This window comes from Bidens hawaiensis, unplaced genomic scaffold, assembly GCF_021521415.1.
Source record: "Bidens hawaiensis isolate Kalapana, Puna unplaced genomic scaffold, B.hawaiensis_p1.1 tig00015870_1, whole genome shotgun sequence".
Lineage (NCBI taxonomy): Eukaryota > Viridiplantae > Streptophyta > Magnoliopsida > Asterales > Asteraceae > Bidens > Bidens hawaiensis.
Genome location: NW_027492420.1, coordinates 1 through 25,044, shown reverse-complemented (window position 1 = coordinate 25,044; position 25,044 = coordinate 1).

Here is a 25,044-nt window from a genome sequence, read left to right as displayed (position 1 = left end):
CCGGGAAAGCTTTAGGGCATAAAATCTATCCGATTCTTTCGTAGGGTCATAACATATTCGATGCAGGTCCCCAGGACTGAAAATCTAGTCATTTTGGTGAATAGCCCCATACTCAGTTTTTTCTGGCTGACGGTGAACATACCCCTTTGGCCGTAGTAGCTAAATTTCGAACGGGCCACGGGGGAGGTCTAGGGATATCAAATCAATCCGATTCTTTCGTAGGATCATAAAATATTCGATACAGGTCTCCAGGACGAAAAATCTGGTCATTTTCGGTGAATAGCCCCATACTCAGTTTTTTCGGGCTGTCGGTGAACATACCCCTTTGGCCTTAGTAGCTAAATTTCGAACGGGCCCGGGAAAGCTCTAGAGACATTAAATCGATTCGATTCTTTCGTAGGGTCATAACATATTCGATGCAGGTCCCCAGGACTGAAAATCTAGTCATTTTGGGTGAATAGTCCCATACTCAGTTTTTTCGGGCTGACGGTGAACATACCCCTTTGGCCGTTGTAGCTAAATTTCGAACGGGCCCGGGAAAGCTTTAGGGCATCAAATCTATCCGATTCTTTCGTAGGGTCATAACATATTCGATGCAGGTCCCCAGGACTGAAAATCTAGTCATTTTGGGTGAATAGCCCCATACTCAGTTTTTTCGGGCTGACGGTGAACATACCCCTTTGGCCGTAGTAGCTAAATTCGAACGGGCCCGGGAAAGCTTTAGGGCATCAAATCTATCCGATTCTTTCGTAGGGTCATAACATACCCGATGCAGGTCCCCAGGACTGAAAATCTGGTCATTTTCGGTGAATAGCCCCATACTCAGTTTTTTCGGGCTGACGCTGAACATACCCCTTTAGCCGTAGTAGCTAAATTTCGAACGGGCCACGGGGGAGGTCTAGGGATATCAAATCAATCCGATTCTTTCGTAGGATCATAAAATATTCGATACAGGTCTCCAGGACGAAAAATCTGGTCATTTTCGGTGAATAGCCCCATACTCAGTTTTTTCGGGCTGACGGTTAACATACCCCTTTGGCCGTAGTAGCTAAATTTCGAACGGGCCACGGGGGAGGTCTAGGGATATCAAATCAATCCGATTCTTTCGTAGGATCATAAAATATTCGATACAGGTCTCCAGGACGAAAAATCTGGTCATTTTCGGTGAATAGCCCCATACTCAGTTTTTTCGGGCTGTCGGTGAACATACCCCTTTGGCCTTAGTAGCTAAATTTCGAACGGGCCCGGGAAAGCTCTAGAGACATTAAATCGATTCGATTCTTTCGTAGGGTCATAACATATTCGATGCAGGTCCCCAGGACTGAAAATCTAGTCATTTTGGGTGAATAGCCCCATACTCAGTTTTTTCGGGCTGACGGTGAACATACCCCTTTTGCCGTTGTAGCTAAATTTCGAACGGGCCCGGGAAAGCTTTAGGGCATCAAATCTATCCGATTCTTTCGTAGGGTCATAACATATTCGATGCAGGTCCCCAGGACTGAAAATCTAGTCATTTTGGGTGAATAGCCCCATACTCAGTTTTTTCGGGCTGACGGTGAACATACCCCTTTGGCCGTAGTAGCTAAATTCGAACGGGCCCGGGAAAGCTTTAGGGCATCAAATCTATCCGATTCTTTCGTAGGGTCATAACATACTCGATGCAGGTCCCCAGGACTGAAAATCTAGTCATTTTGGTGAATAGCCCCATACTCAGTTTTTTCGGGCTGACGCTGAACATACCCCTTTGGCCGTAGTAGCTAAATTTCGAACGGGCCACGGGGGAGGTCTAGGGATATCAAATCAATCCGATTCTTTCGTAGGATCATAAAATATTCGATACAGGTCTCCAGGACGAAAAATCTGGTCATTTTGGGTGAATAGCCCCATACTCAGTTTTTTCGGGCTGACGGTGAACATAACCCTTTGGCCGTAGTAGCTAAATTTCGAACGGGCCCGAGAAAGCTCTAGGGACATCAAATCTATCCGATTCTTTCGTAGGGTCATAACATATTCGATGCAGGTCCCAGGACTGAAAATCTAGTCATTTTGGGTGAATAGCCCCATACTCAGTTTCTTCGGGCTGACGGTGAACATACCCCTTTGGCCGTAGTAGCTAAATTCGAACGGGCCCGGGAAAGCTTTAGGGCATCAAATCTATCCGATTCTTTCGTAGGGTCATAACATACTCGATGCAGGTCCCCAGGACTGAAAATCTAGTCATTTTGGTGAATAGCCCCATACTCAGTTTTTTCGGGCTGACGCTGAACATACCCCTTTGGCCGTAGTAGCTAAATTTCGAACGGGCCACGGGGGAGGTCTAGGGATATCAAATCAATCCGATTCTTTCGTAGGATCATAAAATATTCGATACAGGTCTCCAGGACGAAAAATCTGGTCATTTTGGGTGAATAGCCCCATACTCAGTTTTTTCGGGCTGACGGTGAACATAACCCTTTGGCCGTAGTAGCTAAATTTCGAACGGGCCCGAGAAAGCTCTAGGGACATCAAATCTATCCGATTCTTTCGTAGGGTCATAACATATTCGATGCAGGTCCCCAGGACTGAAAATCTAGTCATTTTGGGTGAATAGCCCCATACTCAGTTTCTTCGGGCTGACGGTGAACATACCCCTTTGGCCGTAGTAGCTAAATTCGAACGGGCCCGGGAAAGCTTTAGGGCATCAAATCTATCCGATTCTTTCGTAGGGTCATAACATACTCAATGCAGGTCCCCAGGACTGAAAATCTAGTCATTTTGGTGAATAGCCCCATACTCAGTTTTTTCGGGCTGACGCTGAACATACCCCTTTGGCCGTAGTAGCTAAATTTCGAACGGGCCACGGGGGAGGTCTAGGGATATCAAATCAATCCGATTCTTTCGTAGGATCATAAAATATTCGATACAGGTCTCCAGGACGAAAAATCTGGTCATTTTGGGTGAATAGCCCCATACTCAGTTTTTTCGGGCTGACGGTGAACATAACCCTTTGGCCGTAGTAGCTAAATTTCGAACGGGCCCGAGAAAGCTCTAGGGACATCAAATCTATCCGATTCTTTCGTAGGGTCATAACATATTCGATGCAGGTCCCCAGGACTGAAAATCTAGTCATTTTGGGTGAATAGCCCCATACTCAGTTTCTTCGGGCTGACGGTGAACATACCCCTTTGGCCGTAGTAGCTAAATTCGAACGGGCCCGGGAAAGCTTTAGGGCATCAAATCTATCCGATTCTTTCGTAGGGTCATAACATACTCGATGCAGGTCCCCAGGACTGAAAATCTAGTCATTTTGGTGAATAGCCCCATACTCAGTTTTTTCGGGCTGACGGTGAACATAACCCTTTGGCCGTAGTAGCTAAATTTCGAACGGGCCCGAGAAAGCTCTAGGGACATCAAATCTATCCGATTCTTTCGTAGGGTCATAACATATTCGATGCAGGTCCCCAGGACTGAAAATCTAGTCATTTTGGGTGAATAGCCCCATACTCAGTTTCTTCGGGCTGACGGTGAACATACCCCTTTGGCCGTAGTAGCTAAATTCGAACGGGCCCGGGAAAGCTTTAGGGCATCAAATCTATCCGATTCTTTCGTAGGGTCATAACATACTCAATGCAGGTCCCCAGGACTGAAAATCTAGTCATTTTGGTGAATAGCCCCATACTCAGTTTTTTCGGGCTGACGCTGAACATACCCCTTTGGCCGTAGTAGCTAAATTTCGAACGGGCCACGGGGGAGGTCTAGGGATATCAAATCAATCCGATTCTTTCGTAGGATCATAAAATATTCGATACAGGTCTCCAGGACGAAAAATCTGGTCATTTTGGGTGAATAGCCCCATACTCAGTTTTTTCGGGCTGACGGTGAACATAACCCTTTGGCCGTAGTAGCTAAATTTCGAACGGGCCCGAGAAAGCTCTAGGGACATCAAATCTATCCGATTCTTTCGTAGGGTCATAACATATTCGATGCAGGTCCCCAGGACTGAAAATCTAGTCATTTTGGGTGAATAGCCCCATACTCAGTTTCTTCGGGCTGACGGTGAACATACCCCTTTGGCCGTAGTAGCTAAATTCGAACGGGCCCGGGAAAGCTTTAGGGCATCAAATCTATCCGATTCTTTCGTAGGGTCATAACATACTCGATGCAGGTCCCCAGGACTGAAAATCTAGTCATTTTGGTGAATAGCCCCATACTCAGTTTTTTCGGGCTGACGGTGAACATAACCCTTTGGCCGTAGTAGCTAAATTTCGAACGGGCCCGAGAAAGCTCTAGGGACATCAAATCTATCCGATTCTTTCGTAGGGTCATAACATATTCGATGCAGGTCCCCAGGACTGAAAATCTAGTCATTTTGGGTGAATAGCCCCATACTCAGTTTCTTCGGGCTGACGGTGAACATACCCCTTTGGCCGTAGTAGCTAAATTCGAACGGGCCCGGGAAAGCTTTAGGGCATCAAATCTATCCGATTCTTTCGTAGGGTCATAACATACTCAATGCAGGTCCCCAGGACTGAAAATCTAGTCATTTTGGTGAATAGCCCCATACTCAGTTTTTTCGGGCTGACGCTGAACATACCCCTTTGGCCGTAGTAGCTAAATTTCGAACGGGCCACGGGGGAGGTCTAGGGATATCAAATCAATCCGATTCTTTCGTAGGATCATAAAATATTCGATACAGGTCTCCAGGACGAAAAATCTGGTCATTTTGGGTGAATAGCCCCATACTCAGTTTTTTCGGGCTGACGGTGAACATAACCCTTTGGCCGTAGTAGCTAAATTTCGAACGGGCCCGAGAAAGCTCTAGGGACATCAAATCTATCCGATTCTTTCGTAGGGTCATAACATATTCGATGCAGGTCCCCAGGACTGAAAATCTAGTCATTTTGGGTGAATAGCCCCATACTCAGTTTCTTCGGGCTGACGGTGAACATACCCCTTTGGCCGTAGTAGCTAAATTCGAACGGGCCCGGGAAAGCTTTAGGGCATCAAATCTATCCGATTCTTTCGTAGGGTCATAACATACTCGATGCAGGTCCCCAGGACTGAAAATCTAGTCATTTTGGTGAATAGCCCCATACTCAGTTTTTTCGGGCTGACGGTGAACATAACCCTTTGGCCGTAGTAGCTAAATTTCGAACGGGCCCGAGAAAGCTCTAGGGACATCAAATCTATCCGATTCTTTCGTAGGGTCATAACATATTCGATGCAGGTCCCCAGGACTGAAAATCTAGTCATTTTGGGTGAATAGCCCCATACTCAGTTTCTTCGGGCTGACGGTGAACATACCCCTTTGGCCGTAGTAGCTAAATTCGAACGGGCCCGGGAAAGCTTTAGGGCATCAAATCTATCCGATTCTTTCGTAGGGTCATAACATACTCGATGCAGGTCCCCAGGACTGAAAATCTAGTCATTTTGGTGAATAGCCCCATACTCAGTATTTTCGGGCTGACGGTGAACATACCCCTTTGGCCGTAGTAGCTAAATTTCGAACGGGCCCGGGAAAGCTTTAGGGCATAAAATCTATCCGATTCTTTCGTAGGGTCATAACATATTCGATGCAGGTCCCCAGGACTGAAAATCTAGTCATTTTGGTGAATAGCCCCATACTCAGTTTTTTCTGGCTGACGGTGAACATACCCCTTTGGCCGTAGTAGCTAAATTTCGAACGGGCCACGGGGGAGGTCTAGGGATATCAAATCAATCCGATTCTTTCGTAGGATCATAAAATATTCGATACAGGTCTCCAGGACGAAAAATCTGGTCATTTTCGGTGAATAGCCCCATACTCAGTTTTTTCGGGCTGTCGGTGAACATACCCCTTTGGCCTTAGTAGCTAAATTTCGAACGGGCCCGGGAAAGCTCTAGAGACATTAAATCGATTCGATTCTTTCGTAGGGTCATAACATATTCGATGCAGGTCCCCAGGACTGAAAATCTAGTCATTTTGGGTGAATAGCCCCATACTCAGTTTTTTCGGGCTGACGGTGAACATACCCCTTTGGCCGTTGTAGCTAAATTTCGAACGGGCCCGGGAAAGCTTTAGGGCATCAAATCTATCCGATTCTTTCGTAGGGTCATAACATACCCGATGCAGGTCCCCGGGACTGAAAATCTAGTCATTTTGGTGAATAGCCCCATACTCAGTTTTTTCGGGCTGACGCTGAACATACCCCTTTAGCCGTAGTAGCTAAATTTCGAACGGGCCACGGGGGAGGTCTAGGGATATCAAATCAATCCGATTCTTTCGTAGGATCATAAAATATTCGATACAGGTCTCCAGGACGAAAAATCTGGTCATTTTCGGTGAATAGCCCCATACTCAGTTTTTTCGGGCTGACGGTTAACATACCCCTTTGGCCGTAGTAGCTAAATTTCGAACGGGCCACGGGGGAGGTCTAGGGATATCAAATCAATCCGATTCTTTCGTAGGATCATAAAATATTCGATACAGGTCTCCAGGACGAAAAATCTGGTCATTTTCGGTGAATAGCCCCATACTCAGTTTTTTCGGGCCGTCGGTGAACATACCCCTTTGGCCTTAGTAGCTAAATTTCGAACGGGCCCGGGAAAGCTCTAGAGACATTAAATCGATTCGATTCTTTCGTAGGGTCATAACATATTCGATGCAGGTCCCCAGGACTGAAAATCTAGTCATTTTGGGTGAATAGCCCCATACTCAGTTTTTTCGGGCTGACGGTGAACATACCGCTTTTGCCGTTGTAGCTAAATTTCGAACGGGCCCGGGAAAGCTTTAGGGCATCAAATCTATCCGATTCTTTCGTAGGGTCATAACATATTCGATGCAGGTCCCCAGGACTGAAAATCTAGTCATTTTGGGTGAATAGCCCCATACTCAGTTTTTTCGGGCTGACGGTGAACATACCCCTTTGGCCGTAGTAGCTAAATTCGAACGGGCCCGGGAAAGCTTTAGGGCATCAAATCTATCCGATTCTTTCGTAGGGTCATAACATACTCGATGCAGGTCCCCAGGACTGAAAATCTAGTCATTTTGGTGAATAGCCCCATACTCAGTTTTTTCGGGCTGACGCTGAACATACCCCTTTGGCCGTAGTAGCTAAATTTCGAACGGGCCACGGGGGAGGTCTAGGGATATCAAATCAATCCGATTCTTTCGTAGGATCATAAAATATTCGATACAGGTCTCCAGGACGAAAAATCTGGTCATTTTGGGTGAATAGCCCCATACTCAGTTTTTTCGGGCTGACGGTGAACATAACCCTTTGGCCGTAGTAGCTAAATTTCGAACGGGCCCGAGAAAGCTCTAGGGACATCAAATCTATCCGATTCTTTCGTAGGGTCATAACATATTCGATGCAGGTCCCCAGGACTGAAAATCTAGTCATTTTGGGTGAATAGCCCCATACTCAGTTTCTTCGGGCTGACGGTGAACATACCCCTTTGGCCGTAGTAGCTAAATTCGAACGGGCCCGGGAAAGCTTTAGGGCATCAAATCTATCCGATTCTTTCGTAGGGTCATAACATACTCGATGCAGGTCCCCAGGACTGAAAATCTAGTCATTTTGGTGAATAGCCCCATACTCAGTTTTTTCGGGCTGACGCTGAACATACCCCTTTGGCCGTAGTAGCTAAATTTCGAACGGGCCACGGGGGAGGTCTAGGGATATCAAATCAATCCGATTCTTTCGTAGGATCATAAAATATTCGATACAGGTCTCCAGGACGAAAAATCTGGTCATTTTGGGTGAATAGCCCCATACTCAGTTTTTTCGGGCTGACGGTGAACATAACCCTTTGGCCGTAGTAGCTAAATTTCGAACGGGCCCGGGAAAGCTCTAGAGACATTAAATCGATCCGATTCTTTCGTAGGGTCATAACATATTCGATGCAGGTCCCCAGGACTGAAAATCTTGTAATTTTGGGTGAATAGCCCCATACTCAGTTTTTTCGGGCTGACGGTGAACATACCCCTTTGGCCGTTGTAGCTAAATTTTGAACGGGCCCGGGAAAGCTTTAGGGCATCAAATCTATCCGATTCTTTCGTAGGGTCATAACATATTCGATGCAGGTCCCCAGGACTGAAAATCTAGTCATTTTGGGTGAATAGCCCCATACTCAGTTTTTTCGGGCTGACGGTGAACATACCCCTTTGGCCGTAGTAGCTAAATTCGAACGGGCCCGGGAAAGCTTTAGGGCATCAAATCTATCCGATTCTTTCGTAGGGTCATAACATACTCGATGCAGGTCCCCAGGACTGAAAATCTAGTCATTTTGGTGAATAGCCCCATACTCAGTTTTTTCGGGCTGACGCTGAACATACCCCTTTAGCCGTAGTAGCTAAATTTCGAACGGGCCACGGGGGAGGTCTAGGGATATCAAATCAATCCGATTCTTTCGTAGGATCATAAAATATTCGATACAGGTCTCCAGGACGAAAAATCTGGTCATTTTCGGTGAATAGCCCCATACTCAGTTTTTTCGGGCTGTCGGTGAACATACCCCTTTGGCCGTAGTAGCTAAATTTCGAACGGGCCCGGGAAAGCTTTAGGGCATCAAATCTATCCGATTCTTTCGTAGGGTCATAACATATTCGATGCAGGTCCCCAGGACTGAAAATCTAGTCATTTTGGGTGAATAGCCCCATACTCAGTTTTTTCGGGCTGACGGTGAACATACCCCTTTGGCCTTAGTAGCTAAATTTCGAACGGGCCTGGGAAAGCTCTGGAGACATTAAATCGATCCGATTCTTTCGTAGGGTCATAACATATTCGATGCAGGTCCCCAGGACTGAAAATCTTGTAATTTTGGGTGAATAGCCCCATACTCAGTTTTTTCGGGCTGACGGTGAACATACCCCTTTGGCCTTAGTAGCTAAATTTCGAACGGGCCCGGGAAAGCTCTAGAGACATTAAATCGATCCGATTCTTTCGTAGGGTCATAACATATTCGATGCAGGTCCCCAGGACTGAAAATCTAGTCATTTTGGGTGAATAGCCCCATACTCAGTTTTTTCGGGCTGACGGTGAACATACCCCTTTGGCCGTTGTAGCTAAATTTCGAACGGGCCCGGGAAAGCTTTAGGGCATCAAATCTATCCGATTCTTTCGTAGGGTCATAACATATTCAATGCAGGTCCCTAGGACTGAAAATCTAGTCATTTTGGGTGAATAGCCCCATACTCAGTTTTTTCGGGCTGACGGTGAACATACCCCTTTGGCCGTTGTAGCTAAATTCGAACGGGCCCGGGAAAGCTTTAGGGCATCAAATCTATCCGATTCTTTCGTAGGGTCATAACATACTCGATGCAGGTCCCCAGGACTGAAAATCTAGTCATTTTGGTGAATAGCCCCATACTCAGTTTTTTCGGGCTGACGCTGAACATACCCCTTTGGCCGTAGTAGCTAAATTTCGAACGGGCCACTGGGGAGGTCTAGGGATATCAAATCAATCCGATTCTTTCGTAGGATCATAAAATATTCGATACAGGTCTCCAGGACGAAAAATCTGGTCATTTTCGGTGAATAGCCCCATACTCAGTTTTTTCGGGCTGTCGGTGAACATACCCCTTTGGCCGTAGTAGCTAAATTTCGAACGGGCCCGGGAAAGCTTTAGGGCATCAAATCTATCCGATTCTTTCGTAGGGTCATAACATATTCGATGCAGGTCCCCAGGACTGAAAATCTAGTCATTTTGGGTGAATAGCCCCATACTTAGTTTCTTCGGGCTGACGGTGAACATACCCCTTTGGCCGTAGTAGCTAAATTCGAACGGGCCCGGGAAAGCTTTAGGGCATCAAATCTATCCGATTCTTTCGTAGGGTCATAACATACTCGATGCAGGTCCCCAGGACTGAAAATCTAGTCATTTTGGTGAATAGCCCCATACTCAGTTTTTTCGGGCTTACGGTGAACATACCCCTTTGGCCGTAGTAGCTAAATTTCGAACGGGCCACGGGGGAGGTCTAGGGATATCAAATCAATCCGATTCTTTCGTAGGATCATAAAATATTCGATACAGGTCTCCAGGACGCAAAATCTGGTCATTTTGGGTGAATAGCCCCATACTCAGTTTTTTCGGGCTGACGGTGAACATACCCCTTTGGCCGTAGTAGCTAAATTTCGAACGGGCCACGGGGGAGGTCTAGGGATATCAAATCAATCCGATTCTTTCGTAGGATCATAAAATATTCGATACAGGTCTCCAGGACGAAAAATCTGGTCATTTTCGGTGAATAGCCCCATACTCAGTTTTTTCGGGCTGTCGGTGAACATACCCCTTTGGCCTTAGTAGCTAAATTTCGAACGGGCCCGGGAAAGCTCTAGAGACATTAAATCGATCCGATTCTTTCGTAGGGTCATAACATATTCGATGCAGGTCCCCCAGGACTGAAAATCTAGTCATTTTGGGTGAATAGCCCCATACTCAGTTTTTTCGGGCTGACGGTGAACATACCCCTTTGGCCGTAGTAGCTAAATTCGAACGGGCCCGGGAAAGCTTTAGGGCATCAAATCTATCCGATTCTTTCGTAGGGTCATAACATACTCGATGCAGGTCCCCAGGACTGAAAATCTAGTCATTTTGGTGAATAGCCCCATACTCAGTTTTTTCGGGCTGACGCTGAACATACCCCTTTGGCCGTAGTAGCTAAATTTCGAACGGGCCACGGGGGAGGTCTAGGGATATCAAATCGGTCCGATTCTTCCGTAGGGTCATAACATATTCGATGCAGGTTCCCATGACTGAAAATCTAGTCATTTTGGGTAAATAGCCCCATACTCAGTTTTTTCGGGCTGACGGTGAACATACCCCTTTGGCCGTAGTAGCTAAATTCGAACGGGCCCGGGAAAGCTTTAGGGCTTCAAATCTATCCGATTCTTTCGTAGGGTCATAACATACTCGATGCAGGTCCCCAGGACTGAAAATCTAGTCATTTTGGTGAATAGCCCCATACTCAGTTTTTTCGGGCTGACGCTGAACATACCCCTTTAGCCGTAGTAGCTAAATTTCGAACGGGCCACGGGGGAGGTCTAGGGATATCAAATCAATCCGATTCTTTCGTAGGATCATAAAATATTCGATACAGGTCTCCAGGACGAAAAATCTGGTCATTTTCGGTGAATAGCCCCATACTCAGTTTTTTCGGGCTGTCGGTGAACATACCCCTTTGGCCGTAGTAGCTAAATTTCGAACGGGCCCGGGAAAGCTTTAGGGCATCAAATCTATCCGATTCTTTCGTAGGGTCATAACATATTCGATGCAGGTCCCCAGGACTGAAAATCTAGTCATTTTGTGTGAATAGCCCCATACTCAGTTTTTTCGGGCTGACGGTGAACATACCCCTTTGGCCTTAGTAGCTAAATTTCGAACGGGCCTGGGAAAGCTCTGGAGACATTAAATCGATCCGATTCTTTCGTAGGGTCATAACATATTCGATGCAGGTCCCCAGGACTGAAAATCTTGTAATTTTGGGTGAATAGCCCCATACTCAGTTTTTTCGGGCTGACGGTGAACATACCCCTTCGGCCTTAGTAGCTAAATTTCGAACGGGCCCGGGAAAGCTCTAGAGACATTAAATCGATCCGATTCTTTCGTAGGGTCATAACATATTCGATGCAGGTCCCCCAGGACTGAAAATCTAGTCATTTTGGGTGAATAGCCCCATACTCAGTTTTTTCGGGCTGACGGTGAACATACCCCTTTGGCCGTAGTAGCTAAATTCGAACGGGCCCGGGAAAGCTTTAGGGCATCAAATCTATCCGATTCTTTCGTAGGGTCATAACATACTCGATGCAGGTCCCCAGGACTGAAAATCTAGTCATTTTGGTGAATAGCCCCATACTCAGTTTTTTCGGGCTGACGCTGAACATACCCCTTTGGCCGTAGTAGCTAAATTTCGAACGGGCCACGGGGGAGGTCTAGGGATATCAAATCAATCCGATTCTTTCGTAGGATCATAAAATATTCGATACAGGTCTCCAGGACGCAAAATCTGGTCATTTTGGGTGAATAGCCCCATACTCAGTTTTTTCGGGCTGACGGTGAACATACCCCTTTGGCCGTAGTAGCTAAATTTCGAACGGGCCACGGGGGAGGTCTAGGGATATCAAATCAATCCGATTCTTTCGTAGGATCATAAAATATTCGATACAGGTCTCCAGGACGAAAAATCTGGTCATTTTCGGTGAATAGCCCCATACTCAGTTTTTTCGGGCTGTCGGTGAACATACCCCTTTGGCCTTAGTAGCTAAATTTCGAACGGGCCCGGGAAAGCTCTAGAGACATTAAATCGATCCGATTCTTTCGTAGGGTCATAACATATTCGATGCAGGTCCCCCAGGACTGAAAATCTAGTCATTTTGGGTGAATAGCCCCATACTCAGTTTTTTCGGGCTGACGGTGAACATACCCCTTTGGCCGTAGTAGCTAAATTCGAACGGGCCCGGGAAAGCTTTAGGGCATCAAATCTATCCGATTCTTTCGTAGGGTCATAACATACTCGATGCAGGTCCCCAGGACTGAAAATCTAGTCATTTTGGTGAATAGCCCCATACTCAGTTTTTTCGGGCTGACGCTGAACATACCCCTTTGGCCGTAGTAGCTAAATTTCGAACGGGCCACGGGGGAGGTCTAGGGATATCAAATCGGTCCGATTCTTTCGTAGGGTCATAACATATTCGATGCAGGTTCCCATGACTGAAAATCTAGTCATTTTGGGTAAATAGCCCCATACTCAGTTTTTTCGGGCTGACGGTGAACATACCCCTTTGGCCGTAGTAGCTAAATTCGAACGGGCCCGGGAAAGCTTTAGGGCTTCAAATCTATCCGATTCTTTCGTAGGGTCATAACATACTCGATGCAGGTCCCCAGGACTGAAAATCTAGTCATTTTGGTGAATAGCCCCATACTCAGTTTTTTCGGGCTGACGCTGAACATACCCCTTTAGCCGTAGTAGCTAAATTTCGAACGGGCCACGGGGGAGGTCTAGGGATATCAAATCAATCCGATTCTTTCGTAGGATCATAAAATATTCGATACAGGTCTCCAGGACGAAAAATCTGGTCATTTTCGGTGAATAGCCCCATACTCAGTTTTTTCGGGCTGTCGGTGAACATACCCCTTTGGCCGTAGTAGCTAAATTTCGAACGGGCCCGGGAAAGCTTTAGGGCATCAAATCTATCCGATTCTTTCGTAGGGTCATAACATATTCGATGCAGGTCCCCAGGACTGAAAATCTAGTCATTTTGTGTGAATAGCCCCATACTCAGTTTTTTCGGGCTGACGGTGAACATACCCCTTTGGCCTTAGTAGCTAAATTTCGAACGGGCCTGGGAAAGCTCTGGAGACATTAAATCGATCCGATTCTTTCGTAGGGTCATAACATATTCGATGCAGGTCCCCAGGACTGAAAATCTTGTAATTTTGGGTGAATAGCCCCATACTCAGTTTTTTCGGGCTGACGGTGAACATACCCCTTCGGCCTTAGAAGCTAAATTTCGAACGGGCCCGGGAAAGCTCTAGAGACATTAAATCGATCCGATTCTTTCGTAGGGTCATAACATATTCGATGCAGGTCCCCCAGGACTGAAAATCTAGTCATTTTGGGTGAATAGCCCCATACTCAGTTTTTTCGGGCTGACGGTGAACATACCCCTTTGGCCGTAGTAGCTAAATTCGAACGGGCCCGGGAAAGCTTTAGGGCATCAAATCTATCCGATTCTTTCGTAGGGTCATAACATACTCGATGCAGGTCCCCAGGACTGAAAATCTAGTCATTTTGGTGAATAGCCCCATACTCAGTTTTTTCGGGCTGACGCTGAACATACCCCTTTGGCCGTAGTAGCTAAATTTCGAACGGGCCACGGGGGAGGTCTAGGGATATCAAATCAATCCGATTCTTTCGTAGGATCATAAAATATTCGATACAGGTCTCCAGGACGCAAAATCTGGTCATTTTGGGTGAATAGCCCCATACTCAGTTTTTTCGGGCTGACGGTGAACATACCCCTTTGGCCGTAGTAGCTAAATTTCGAACGGGCCACGGGGGAGGTCTAGGGATATCAAATCAATCCGATTCTTTCGTAGGATCATAAAATATTCGATACAGGTCTCCAGGACGAAAAATCTGGTCATTTTCGGTGAATAGCCCCATACTCAGTTTTTTCGGGCTGTCGGTGAACATACCCCTTTGGCCTTAGTAGCTAAATTTCGAACGGGCCCGGGAAAGCTCTAGAGACATTAAATCGATCCGATTCTTTCGTAGGGTCATAACATATTCGATGCAGGTCCCCTAGGACTGAAAATCTAGTCATTTTGGGTGAATAGCCCCATACTCAGTTTTTTCGGGCTGACGGTGAACATACCCCTTTGGCCGTAGTAGCTAAATTCGAACGGGCCCGGGAAAGCTTTAGGGCATCAAATCTATCCGATTCTTTCGTAGGGTCATAACATACTCGATGCAGGTCCCCAGGACTGAAAATCTAGTCATTTTGGTGAATAGCCCCATACTCAGTTTTTTCGGGCTGACGCTGAACATACCCCTTTGGCCGTAGTAGCTAAATTTCGAACGGGCCACGGGGGAGGTCTAGGGATATCAAATCGGTCCGATTCTTTCGTAGGGTCATAACATATTCGATGCAGGTCCCCATGACTGAAAATCTAGTCATTTTGGGTAAATAGCCCCATACTCAGTTTTTTCGGGCTGACGGTGAACATACCCCTTTGGCCGTAGTAGCTAAATTCGAACGGGCCCGGGAAAGCTTTAGGGCATCAAATCTATCCGATTCTTTCGTAGGGTCATAACATACTCGATGCAGGTCCCCAGGACTGAAAATCTAGTCATTTTGGTGAATAGCCCCATACTCAGTTTTTTCGGGCTGACGCTGAACATACCCCTTTAGCCGTAGTAGCTAAATTTCGAACGGGCCACGGGGGAGGTCTAGGGATATCAAATCAATCCGATTCTTTCGTAGGATCATAAAATATTCGATACAGGTCTCCAGGACGAAAAATCTGGTCATTTTCGGTGAATAGCCCCATACTCAGTTTTTTCGGGCTGTCGGTGAACATACCCCTTTGGCCGTAGTAGCTAAATTTCGAACGGGCCCGGGAAAGCTTTAGGGCATCAAATCTATCCGATTCTTTCGTAGGGTCATAACATATTCGATGCAGGTCACCAGGACTGAAAATCTAGTCATTTTGGGTGAATAGCCCCATACTCAGTTTTTTCGGGCTGACGGTGAACATATCCCTTTGGCCTTAGTAGCTAAATTTCGAACGGGCCTGGGAAAGCTCTGGAGACATTAAATCGATCCGATTCTTTCGTAGGGTCATAACATATTCGATGCAGGTCCCCAGGACTGAAAATCTTGTAATTTTGGGTGAATAGCCCCATACTCAGTTTTTTCGGGCTGACGGTGAACATACCCCTTCGGCCTTAGTAGCTAAATTTCGAACGGGCCCGGGAAAGCTCTAGAGACATTAAATCGATCCGATTCTTTCGTAGGGTCATAACATATTCGATGCAGGTCCCCCAGGACTGAAAATCTAGTCATTTTGGGTGAATAGCCCCATACTCAGTTTTTTCGGGCTGACGGTGAACATACCCCTTTGGCCGTAGTAGCTAAATTCGAACGGGCCCGGGAAAGCTTTAGGGCATCAAATCTATCCGATTCTTTCGTAGGGTCATAACATACTCGATGCAGGTCCCCAGGACTGAAAATCTAGTCATTTTGGTGAATAGCCCCATACTCAGTTTTTTCGGGCTGACGCTGAACATACCCCTTTGGCCGTAGTAGCTAAATTTCGAACGGGCCACGGGGGAGGTCTAGGGATATCAAATCGGTCCGATTCTTTCGTAGGGTCATAACATATTCGATGCAGGTCCCCATGACTGAAAATCTAGTCATTTTGGGTAAATAGCCCCATACTCAGTTTTTTCGGGCTGACGGTGAACATACCCCTTTGGCCGTAGTAGCTAAATTCGAACGGGCCCGGGAAAGCTTTAGGGCATCAAATCTATCCGATTCTTTCGTAGGGTCATAACATACTCGATGCAGGTCCCCAGGACTGAAAATCTAGTCATTTTGGTGAATAGCCCCATACTCAGTTTTTTCGGGCTGACGCTGAACATACCCCTTTATCCGTAGTAGCTAAATTTCGAACGGGCCACGGGGGAGGTCTAGGGATATCAAATCAATCCGATTCTTTCGTAGGATCATAAAATATTCGATACAGGTCTCCAGGACGAAAAATCTGGTCATTTTCGGTGAATAGCCCCATACTCAGTTTTTTCGGGCTGTCGGTGAACATACCCCTTTGGCCGTAGTAGCTAAATTTCGAACGGGCCCGGGAAAGCTTTAGGGCATCAAATCTATCCGATTCTTTCGTAGGGTCATAACATATTCGATGCAGGTCCCCAGGACTGAAAATCTAGTCATTTTGTGTGAATAGCCCCATACTCAGTTTTTTCGGGCTGACGGTGAACATACCCCTTTGGCCTTAGTAGCTAAATTTCGAACGGGCCTGGGAAAGCTCTGGAGACATTAAATCGATCCGATTCTTTCGTAGGGTCATAACATATTCGATGCAGGTCCCCAGGACTGAAAATCTTGTAATTTTGGGTGAATAGCCCCATACTCAGTTTTTTCGGGCTGACGGTGAACATACCCCTTCGGCCTTAGTAGCTAAATTTCGAACGGGCCCGGGAAAGCTCTAGAGACATTAAATCGATCCGATTCTTTCGTAGGGTCATAACATATTCGATGCAGGTCCCCCAGGACTGAAAATCTAGTCATTTTGGGTGAATAGCCCCATACTCAGTTTTTTCGGGCTGACGGTGAACATACCCCTTTGGCCGTAGTAGCTAAATTCGAACGGGCCCGGGAAAGCTTTAGGGCATCAAATCTATCCGATTCTTTCGTAGGGTCATAACATACTCGATGCAGGTCCCCAGGACTGAAAATCTAGTCATTTTGGTGAATAGCCCCATACTCAGTTTTTTCGGGCTGACGCTGAACATACCCCTTTGGCCGTAGTAGCTAAATTTCGAACGGGCCACGGGGGAGGTCTAGGGATATCAAATCAATCCGATTCTTTCGTAGGATCATAAAATATTCGATACAGGTCTCCAGGACGCAAAATCTGGTCATTTTGGGTGAATAGCCCCATACTCAGTTTTTTCGGGCTGACGGTGAACATACCCCTTTGGCCGTAGTAGCTAAATTTCGAACGGGCCACGGGGGAGGTCTAGGGATATCAAATCAATCCGATTCTTTCGTAGGATCATAAAATATTCGATACAGGTCTCCAGGACGAAAAATCTGGTCATTTTCGGTGAATAGCCCCATACTCAGTTTTTTCGGGCTGTCGGTGAACATACCCCTTTGGCCTTAGTAGCTAAATTTCGAACGGGCCCGGGAAAGCTCTAGAGACATTAAATCGATCCGATTCTTTCGTAGGGTCATAACATATTCGATGCAGGTCCCCCAGGACTGAAAATCTAGTCATTTTGGGTGAATAGCCCCATACTCAGTTTTTTCGGGCTGACGGTGAACATACCCCTTTGGCCGTAGTAGCTAAATTCGAACGGGCCCGGGAAAGCTTTAGGGCATCAAATCTATCCGATTCTTTCGTAGGGTCATAACATACTCGATGCAGGTCCCCAGGACTGAAAATCTAGTCATTTTGGTGAATAGCCCCATACTCAGTTTTTTCGGGCTGACGCTGAACATACCCCTTTGGCCGTAGTAGCTAAATTTCGAACGGGCCACGGGGGAGGTCTAGGGATATCAAATCGGTCCGATTCTTTCGTAGGGTCATAACATATTCGATGCAGGTCCCCATGACTGAAAATCTAGTCATTTTGGGTAAATAGCCCCATACTCAGTTTTTTCGGGCTGACGGTGAACATACCCCTTTGGCCGTAGTAGCTAAATTCGAACGGGCCCGGGAAAGCTTTAGGGCATCAAATCTATCCGATTCTTTCGTAGGGTCATAACATACTCGATGCAGGTCCCCAGGACTGAAAATCTAGTCATTTTGGTGAATAGCCCCATACTCAGTTTTTTCGGGCTGACGCTGAACATACCCCTTTAGCCGTAGTAGCTAAATTTCGAACGGGCCACGGGGGAGGTCTAGGGATATCAAATCAATTCGATTCTTTCGTAGGATCATAAAATATTCGATACAGGTCTCCAGGACGAAAAATCTGGTCATTTTCGGTGAATAGCCCCATACTCAGTTTTTTCGGGCTGTCGGTGAACATACCCCTTTGGCCGTAGTAGCTAAATTTCGAACGGGCCCGGGAAAGCTTTAGGGCATCAAATCTATCCGATTCTTTCGTAGGGTCATAACATATTCGATGCAGGTCACCAGGACTGAAAATCTAGTCATTTTGGGTGAATAGCCCCATACTCAGTTTTTTCGGGCTGACGGTGAACATATCCCTTTGGCCTTAGTAGCTAAATTTCGAACGGGCCTGGGAAAGCTCTGGAGACATTAAATCGATCCGATTCTTTCGTAGGGTCATAACATATTCGATGCAGGTCCCCAGGACTGAAAATCTTGTAATTTTGGGTGAATAGCCCCATACTCAGTTTTTTCGGGCTGACGGTGAACATACCCCTTCGGCCTTAGTAGCTAAATTTCGAACGGGCCCGGGAAAGCTCTAGAGACATTAAATCGATCCGATTCTTTCGTAGGGTCATAACATATTCGATGCAGGTCCCCCAGGACTGAAAATCTAGTCATTTTGGGTGAATAGCCCCATACTCAGTTTTTTCGGGCTGACGGTGAACATACCCCTTTGGCCGTAGTAGCTAAATTCGAACGGGCCCGGGAAAGCTTTAAGGCATCAAATCTATCCGATTCTTTCGTAGGGTCATAACATACTCGATGCAGGTCCCCAGGACTGAAAATCTAGTCATTTTGGTGAATAGCCCCATACTCAGTTTTTTCGGGCTGACGCTGAACATACCCCTTTGGCCGTAGTAGCTAAATTTCGAACGGGCCACGGGGGAGGTCTAGGGATATCAAATCGGTCCGATTCTTTCGTAGGGTCATAACATATTCGATGCAGGTCCCCATGACTGAAAATCTAGTCATTTTGGGTAAATAGCCCCATACTCAGTTTTTTCGGGCTGACGGTGAACATACCCCTTTGGCCGTAGTAGCTAAATTCGAACGGGCCCGGGAAAGCTTTAGGGCATCAAATCTATCCGATTCTTTCGTAGGGTCATAACATACTCGATGCAGGTCCCCAGGACTGAAAATCTAGTCATTTTGGTGAATAGCCCCATACTCAGTTTTTTCGGGCTGACGCTGAACATACCCCTTTAGCCGTAGTAGCTAAATTTCGAACGGGCCACGAGGGAGGTCTAGGGATATCAAATCAATCCGATTCTTTCGTAGGATCATAAAATATTCGATACAGGTCTCCAGGACGAAAAATCTGGTCATTTTCGGTGAATAGCCCCATACTCAGTTTTTTCGGGCTGTCGGTGAACATACCCCTTTGGCCGTAGTAGCTAAATTTCGAACGGGCCCGGGAAAGCTTTAGGGCATCAAATCTATCCGATTCTTTCGTAGGGTCATAACATATTCGATGCAGGTCCCCAGGACTGAAAATCTAGTCATTTTGGGTGAATAGCCCCATACTCAGTTTTTTCGGGCTGACGGTGAACATACCCCTTTGGCCTTAGTAGCTAAATTTCGAACGGGCCTGGGAAAGCTCTGGAGACATTAAATCGATCCGATTCTTTCGTAGGGTCATAACATATTCGATGCAGGTCCCCAGGACTGAAAATCTTATAATTTTGGGTGAATAGCCCCATACTCAGTTTTTTCGGGCTGACGGTGAACATACCCCTTTGGCCTTAGTAGCTAAATTTCGAACGGGCCCGGGAAAGCTCTAGAGACATTAAATCGATCCGATTCTTTCGTAGGGTCATAACATATTCGATGCAGGTCCCCAGGACTGAAAATCTAGTCATTTTGGGTGAATAGCCCCATACTCAGTTTTTTCGGGCTGACGGTGAACATACCCCTTTGGCCGTTGTAGCTAAATTTCGAACGGGCCCGGGAAAGCTTTAGGGCATCAAATCTATCCGATTCTTTCGTAGGGTCATAACATATTCGATGCAGGTCCCCAGGACTGAAAATCTAGTCATTTTGGGTGAATAGCCCCATACTCAGTTTTTTCGGGCTGACAGTGAACATACCCCTTTGGCCGTAGTAGCTAAATTCGAACGGGCCCGGGAAAGCTTTAGGGCATCAAATCTATCCGATTCTTTCGTAGGGTCATAACATACTCGATGCAGGTCCCCAGGACTGAAAATCTAGTCATTTTGGTGAATAGCCCCATACTCAGTTTTTTCGGGCTGACGCTGAACATACCCCTTTGGCCGTAGTAGCTAAATTTCGAACGGGCCACGGGGGAGGTCTAGGGATATCAAATCAATCCGATTCTTTCGTAGGATCATAAAATATTCGATACAGGTCTCCAGGACGAAAAATCTGGTCATTTTCGGTGAATAGCCCCATACTCAGTTTTTTCGGGCTGTCGGTGAACATACCCCTTTGGCCGTAGTAGCTAAATTTCGAACGGGCCCGGGAAAGCTTTAGGGCATCAAATCTATCCGATTCTTTCGTAGGGTCATAACATATTCGATGCAGGTCCCCAGGACTGAAAATCTAGTCATTTTGGGTGAATAGCCCCATACTCAGTTTTTTCGGGCTTACGGTGAACATACCCCTTTGGCCGTAGTAGCTAAATTTCGAACGGGCCACGGGGGAGGTCTAGGGATATCAAATCAATCCGATTCTTTCGTAGGATCATAAAATAATCGATACAGGTCTCCAGGACGCAAAATCTGGTCATTTTGGGTGAATAGCCCCATACTCAGTTTTTGGGGCTGACGGTGAACATACCCCTTTGGCCGTAGTAGCTAAATTTCGAACGGGCCACGGGGGAGGTCTAGGGATATCAAATCAATCCGATTCTTTCGTAGGATCATAAAATATTCGATACAGGTCTCCAGGACGAAAAATCTGGTCATTTTCGGTGAATAGCCCCATACTCAGTTTTTTCGGGCTGTCGGTGAACATACCCCTTTGGCCTTAGTAGCTAAATTTCGAACGGGCCCGGGAAAGCTCTAGAGACATTAAATCGATCCGATTCTTTCGTAGGGTCATAACATATTCGATGCAGGTCCCCCAGGACTGAAAATCTAGTCATTTTGGGTGAATAGCCCCATACTCAGTTTTTTCGGGCTGACGGTGAACATACCCCTTTGGCCGTAGTAGCTAAATTCGAACGGGCCCGGGAAAGCTTTAGGGCATCAAATCTATCCGATTCTTTCGTAGGGTCATAACATACTCGATGCAGGTCCCCAGGACTGAAAATCTAGTCATTTTGGTGAATAGCCCCATACTCAGTTTTTTCGGGCTGACGCTGAACATACCCCTTTGGCCGTAGTAGCTAAATTTCGAACGGGACACGGGGGAGGTCTAGGGATATCAAATCAATCCGATTCTTTCGTAGGATCATTAAATATTCGATACAGGTCTCCAGGACGAAAAATCTGGTCATTTTGGGTGAATAGCCCCATACTCAGTTTTTTCGGGCTGACGGTGAACATAACCCTTTGGCCGTAGTAGCTAAATTTCGAACGGGCCCGAGAAAGCTCTAGAGACATTAAATCGATTCGATTCTTTCGTAGGGTCATAACATATTCGATGCAGGTCCCCAGGACTGAAAATCTAGTCATTTTGGGTGAATAGCCCCATACTCAGTTTTTTCGGGCTGACGGTGAACATACCCTTTGGCCGTTGTAGCTAAATTTCGAACGGGCCCAGGAAAGCTTTAGGGCATCAAATCTATCCGATTCTTTCGTAGGGTCATAACATATTCGATGCAGGTCCCCAGGACTGAAAATCTAGTCATTTTGGGTGAATAGCCCCATACTCAGTTTTTTCGGGCTGACGGTGAACATACCCCTTTGGCCGTAGTAGCTAAATTCGAACGGGCCCGGGAAAGCTTTAGGGCATCAAATCTATCCGATTCTTTCGTAGGGTCATAACATACCCGATGCAGGTCCCCAGGACTGAAAATCTAGTCATTTTGGTGAATAGCCCCATACTCAGTTTTTTCGGGCTGACTCTGAACATACCCCTTTAGCCGTAGTAGCTAAATTTCGAACGGGCCACGGGGGAGGTCTAGGGATATCAAATCAATCCGATTCTTTCGTAGGATCATAAAATATTCGATACAGGTCTACAGGACGAAAAATCTGGTCATTTTCGGTGAATAGCCCCATACTCAGTTTTTTCGGGCTGACGGTGAACATACCCCTTTGGCCGTAGTAGCTAAATTTCGAACGGGCCACGGGGGAGGTCTAGGGATATCAAATAAATCCGATTCTTTCGTAGGATCATAAAATATTCGATACAGGTCTCCAGGACGAAAAATCTGGTCATTTTCGGTGAATAGCCCCATACTCAGTTTTTTCGGGCTGTCGGTGAACATACCCCTTTGGCCTTTGTAGCTAAATTTCGAACGGGCCCGGTAAAGCTCTAGAGACATTAAATCGATTCGATTCTTTCGTAGGGTCATAACATATTCGATGCAGGTCCCCAGGACTGAAAATCTAGTCATTTTGGGTGAATAGCCCCATACTCAGTTTTTTCGGGCTGACGGTGAACATACCCCTTTGGCCGTTGTAGCTAAATTTCGAACGGGCCCGGGAAAGCTTTAGGGCATCAAATCTATCCGATTCTTTCGTAGGGTCATAACATATTCGATGCAGGTCCCCAGGACTGAAAATCTAGTCATTTTGGGTGAATAGCCCCATACTCAGTTTTTTCGGGCTGACGGTGAACATACCCCTTTGGCCGTAGTAGCTAAATTCGAACGGGCACGGGAAAGCTTTAGGGCATCAAATCTATCCGATTCTTTCGTAGGGTCATAACATACTCGATGCAGGTCCCCAGGACTGAAAATCTAGTCATTTTGGTGAATAGCCCCATACTCAGTTTTTTCGGGCTGAAGCTGAACATACCCCTTTAGCCGTAGTAGCTAAATTTCGAACTGGCCACGGGGGAGGTCTAGGGATATCAAATCAATCCGATTCTTTCGTAGGATCATAAAATATTCGATACAGGTCTCCAGGACGAAAAATCTGGTCATTTTCGGTGAATAGCCCCATACTCAGTTTTTTCGGGCTGTCGGTGAACATACCCCTTTGGCCGTAGTAGCTAAATTTCGAACGGGCCCGGGAAAGCTTTAGGGCATCAAATCTATCCGATTCTTTCGTAGGGTCATAACATATTCGATGCAGGTCCCCAGGACTGAAAATCTAGTCATTTTGGGTGAATAGCCCCATACTCAGTTTTTTCGGGCTGACGGTGAACATACCCCTTTGGCCTTAGTAGCTAAATTTCGAACGGGCCTGGGAAAGCTCTGGAGACATTAAATCGATCCGATTCTTTCGTAGGGTCATAACATATTCGATGCAGGTCCCCAGGACTGAAAATCTTGTAATTTTGGGTGAATAGCCCCATACTCAGTTTTTTCGGGCTGACGGTGAACATACCCCTTTGGCCTTAGTAGCTAAATTTCGAACGGGCCCGGGAAAGCTCTAGAGACATTAAATCGATCCGATTCTTTCGTAGGGTCATAACATATTCGATGCAGGTCCCCAGGACTGAAAATCTAGTCATTTTGGGTGAATAGCCTCATACTCAGTTTTTTCGGGCTGACGGTGAACATACCCCTTTGGCCGTTGTAGCTAAATTTCGAACGGGCCCGGGAAAGCTTTAGGGCATCAAATCTATCCGATTCTTTCGTAGGGTCATAACATATTCGATGCAGGTCCCCAGGACTGAAAATCTAGTCATTTTGGGTGAATAGCCCCATACTCAGTTTTTTCGGGCTGACGGTGAACATACCCCTTTGGCCGTAGTAGCTAAATTCGAACGGGCCCGGGAAAGCTTTAGGGCATCAAATCTATCCGATTCTTTCGTAGGGTCATAACATACTCGATGCAGGTCCCCAGGACTGAAAATCTAGTCATTTTGGTGAATAGCCCCATACTCAGTTTTTTCGGGCTGACGCTGAACATACCCCTTTGGCCGTAGTAGCTAAATTTCGAACGGGCCACGGGGGAGGTCTAGGGATATCAAATCAATCCGATTCTTTCGTAGGATCATAAAATATTCGATACAGGTCTCCAGGACGAAAAATCTGGTCATTTTCGGTGAATAGCCCCATACTCAGTTTTTTCGGGCTGTCGGTGAACATACCACTTTGGCCGTAGTAGCTAAATTTCGAACGGGCCCGGGAAAGCTTTAGGGCATCAAATCTATCCGATTCTTTCGTAGGGTCATAACATATTCGATGCAGGTCCCCAGGACTGAAAATCTAGTCATTTTGGGTGAATAGCCCCATACTCAGTTTTTTCAGGCTTACGGTGAACATACCCCTTTGGCCGTAGTAGCTAAATTCGAACGGGCCTGGGAAAGCTCTAGGAAAATCAAATCGATCCGATCCTTTCGTAGGGTCATAACATATTCGATGCAGGTCCCAGGACTGAAAATCAAGTCATTTTGCGTGAATAGCCCCATACTCAGTTTTTTCGGGCTGTCGGTGAACATACCCGTTTGGCCTTAGTAGCTAAATTTCAAACGGGCCTGGGAAAGCTCTGGAGACATTAAATCGATCTGATTCTTTCGTAGGGTCATAACATATTCGATGCAGGTCCCCAGGACTGAAAATCTTGTAATTTTGGGTGAATAGCCCCATAATCAGTTTTTTCGGGCTGACGGTGAACATACCCCTTTGGCCGTTGTAGCTAAATTTCGAACGGGCCCGGGAAAGCTTTAGGGCATCAAATCTATCCGATTCTTTCGTAGGGTCATAACATATTCGATGCAGGTCCCCAGGACTGAAAATCTGGTCATTTTGGGTGAATAGCCCCATACTCAGTTTTTTCGGGCTGACGGTGAACATACCCCTTTGGCCGTAGTAGCTAAATTCGAACGGGCCCGGGAAAGCTCTAGGGCATCAAATCTATC